At 59.8% G+C, this 3,364-nt stretch overlaps 1 long non-coding RNA gene across 1 annotated transcript; it reads left to right on the top strand.

The window, feature by feature from the left end:
• Positions 1 to 1,720: 1,720 nt before the first annotated feature.
• Positions 1,721 to 3,044, top strand: LOC139030059 (uncharacterized). The gene is made up of 3 exons (XR_011482378.1): positions 1,721 to 1,859; positions 2,125 to 2,246; positions 2,691 to 3,044. It is a non-coding gene; the product is annotated as an uncharacterized lncRNA (long non-coding RNA).
• The last annotated feature ends 320 nt before the right edge of the window (positions 3,045 to 3,364 follow it).

Here is a 3,364-nt window from a genome sequence, read left to right as displayed (position 1 = left end):
CGCACGGGCAGCCGGCTGCTTTCCTGCCTGTGTAAGGTCCTCCAGGGCCTTGGCTGGGTGACAGCCGCAGCCCAGGTGTGAGCAGGTGTGTCCAGCACCCACGCTCCTCTGTGGAAGGGCTCCTCTGTGGAAGGGTTGAGAAGAACTAGGGGAGGGGCACCCGGTTGTTGGTGACTCAGGGCAAGTCTCGGAAAGGACACTGCAGGGAGCAGGGTGACTGCTGTTGGGCTGTGCTGATCACGAGCTATGGGAATCAGTGAGGCAGGGTTGGGGGATATCAGGAAGGAAAGTCACTGCCAAAGACACACAGGTACTATCCACCAGTGCTTGCGGCCACCAGGATGGGGCGGGGAAATTGAGGCCGGAGTGGAAGGAGGAGGCGGGGTTGGGTTGCGACTGGACCTGCACTGCTGCTGCTCAGCACCTCTGGCCCCTCACTAGAGTGAGCGCAGTCCCAGGGAGATGGGTGACCGACCACGGGGGGTCCTCGCGGGTCAGCCGCCGAGGAGCTGCCGAGGACACGCTCACAGGCCCCTCCTTGACTGGACACACTTCTCCACAAAGCCAAGCATCACTGGTCCCATGGCAGACACCCAGGGTGTGCGTGTGGCACCCAGACCTGGCTTCTGGGTCAGTGATCCTGATGAGTAGGTGTGAGCACACTCACACACATGCACACACTCACAGGTGTATGCCCACAGGCATCCTCACATGTACACACACCCTTATGCATACACTCACACAAATGTGTACACACAAACGCATGAGCATGCACACACACACACACAAACTGACACATGTATTCATGCGTACTAGTGGACATACGTATGCATTCACATACACACATATGCTATCACAAACACGTGGTCCTCACATGCAGGTAAACATGCACCTACTCACAGGAACACGCACACATCCCCTAACGCATGCATGTACACACATACACACAGTCACATGTGCCCATGTACACACACCACTCTGAGGTCAGGTCATCCACCCACCTTCCTGTCGTGTCCCCGGCTATCCTGGCATCAGGGTTGTCCCAAGGAGGCGTCTGTGATGGGCACGGCCCCCGGGAGGAGAGGCAGCACCCTCATAGTGCCCTGAGGGACGGGGTGGGGGTGCCTGTGTCCAGCTGCAGCCTGCCCGAACATCCGCTGGCATCCACCGAGGGTCCCAGCTCCCCGGGATGGGCCCAGCCCGAGACCCCTGCAGGCTGGACCTGCCCAGACCACCGCAACGCGGATCCCACGATCAACCCGGCACCTCTCTTCAGGGCCCCAGGTGGGGGGAATGTCCCAGCGCTGGCCTTTGCCCCCAGGCAGTCAGCGAGAACAAGGGCTGGGGCTGTCACAGCAGGTGGCAGAAACGGAAGCACGGTTTTTCTCTCACGTCACTAAATGGAAGAAGAGCTGGCTTGTGCCGGGCCGGACGGGGATGGATAAGCCATTTGGAGAGAACACGATCCCAGGGAAGCTTGCCACATTTTTTTCTAGAAGAATGTTGGAAGTTCTGGTGGCCAGGTATGGAAAAAGAAAACCTCCGTACACTGAAGTCATTCACGGCCAGTGGTGTGGAGGCGTTTACACAGGCCAGGTGGTGAGGGCGCCGCTGCCCCCCTAGCCGCCCTGGCTAAAAGGGCCAGTTGTGTCCGCACGCCGTGGCCGGTCACCCCGAGCAACACGAAAACACACATGAATGCGCCTTTTACAGCCGGAGCCTTCCTCACAGGCTCCGGATAAATGACCGAGCTGAGCAACATGTAAATTTGTAGTTAGCCCTCGGAGACGTAATTATAGGAGAAAAACAAGGACAGTGGCATTTGGACCGGGGACGGCTGGTTCCTTTCCTGCAGCCAGGTTTGGTGTTGGGGGCCGTAGTGAGGGAGGAGGAGGCTGGGCCCGGAGGCCCCGAGACCCGAGGCTGGGGCTGTGGGCCCTGTCCCTCTCCTCTTTGCCCCGGGCCTGCCCCGGGCACTGCCGTTCCTTGGGCCGAGCCGGAGATCTCCACCCCAAGCCCTCGCTCTGCGGCTGCCCCATGAAAGGGCCCATTCATGCCCCAGAACGCTGGCTTGGGTTACCGCGGCCGGCCCCGTCTCCGCCACGTCTGTTTTCTTTTCATTAGAAGGATTCCCATCTTGAAGGCCCACGAGAGGCTGAATCCAGGGCGCTCAGGCTGAGAATATCGGGCCATGAAGAGCCACCCACAGGCCCCGGCATCTTTATGAACGAGTCTGACTTGCCATGGTAGATGGGGAAACTGAGGCTTGGGCCATCTGTTGGCAGATGGCGGGGTTGGGGTTTGGACTAGGGCCACTGGCTGTCTGCTGGCCTTGCTGGGAGGAGCCTGGGCAAGATGGGAGTCCTGAGCCAGTGTGTAGGGCGTGGAAGGCTTCCTGGAGGCAGAGGGGCCGGTGCTGGGAGGAGGGGATAGGAGAGCTGTCAGTCCTGGGAAGAGTCTGCCTCGGAAAGTCCTACACGGCCGCCGAGCCTCTGCCAAGTCAGGGGTCCCTCTGCCTGAGGTGAACTCCTGCCAGGCCCAGGGGCATGCAGCCCCCACGTATGAGAGCACGGGGTTGGGGGTGGGCATGGTATGTGGAGGGAGGGGGTGACTGTGTCTGTGTGTAAGACCCTCCTTGGGAAAGCATCCTCTCCTCTCCCTCTTTTTGCTCACAAACGGGGCCACGGAAGACAGGAAGACAGGCAGAAACAATCGTGCTCCGGGCGGGTGTCTGAGTCACGCCACCGTCAGTCTGGAATGTCTCCTTGGAAAGAGGCTGCTTCTGAGCCAGCCCCACCCGCACGGCCCCCGCTCAGGCCTCCTCCCCCTGCCTCCCCTCCTCCCCCAGCCTCCTCCCCCTGCCTCCTCCCCTCCTGACCCACCTTCACTGGGGGCCCCACCTCCATCACAGCAGACCCCACAAAGGCCCCAGACAGCTCATCGAAGCAGCTTTAACGCATGCCTGCTGGGGACCTGAGCTGCACTTAGGCAGTAAAACTCACGCCACACTTTATAGATAAAGATTTATTCATTTCCATTTTGTACTTTCCTGATGTCCTGTAGAACCTGGACTTTTTTTCGTTCCTGATGTCAGGAAGGAAACTTGTAGGTGGGTCCTGGCCTGGGTGCCTGAAGGAGAGGGACATGTCAGCCGGTCATCAAGGGCCCTAGAGTCCTGGGACCACATGCTCCTCCTCCCTTGGACACCGCTACTATGTCCAATAGCTCAGAGACCCCCAGAGATCCCCAGCCACTGTCCGGAGGAGCTGGGTCTGCCCTCCCAGCCTCTCAAATCCTCCCTGAGTGGTGGGCATTGATGTTGCCACCTCCCAGACTCAGAGAGACTGCTGATTTGCCCAAGGAC

The sequence above is a fragment of the Odocoileus virginianus genome, chromosome 20 (assembly GCF_023699985.2).
Source record: "Odocoileus virginianus isolate 20LAN1187 ecotype Illinois chromosome 20, Ovbor_1.2, whole genome shotgun sequence".
NCBI classification, from domain to species: Eukaryota; Metazoa; Chordata; class Mammalia; order Artiodactyla; family Cervidae; genus Odocoileus; species Odocoileus virginianus.
The sequence above is the reverse complement of the archived record's forward strand: the minus strand, read 5'-3'. Positions and strand labels throughout refer to the sequence as shown.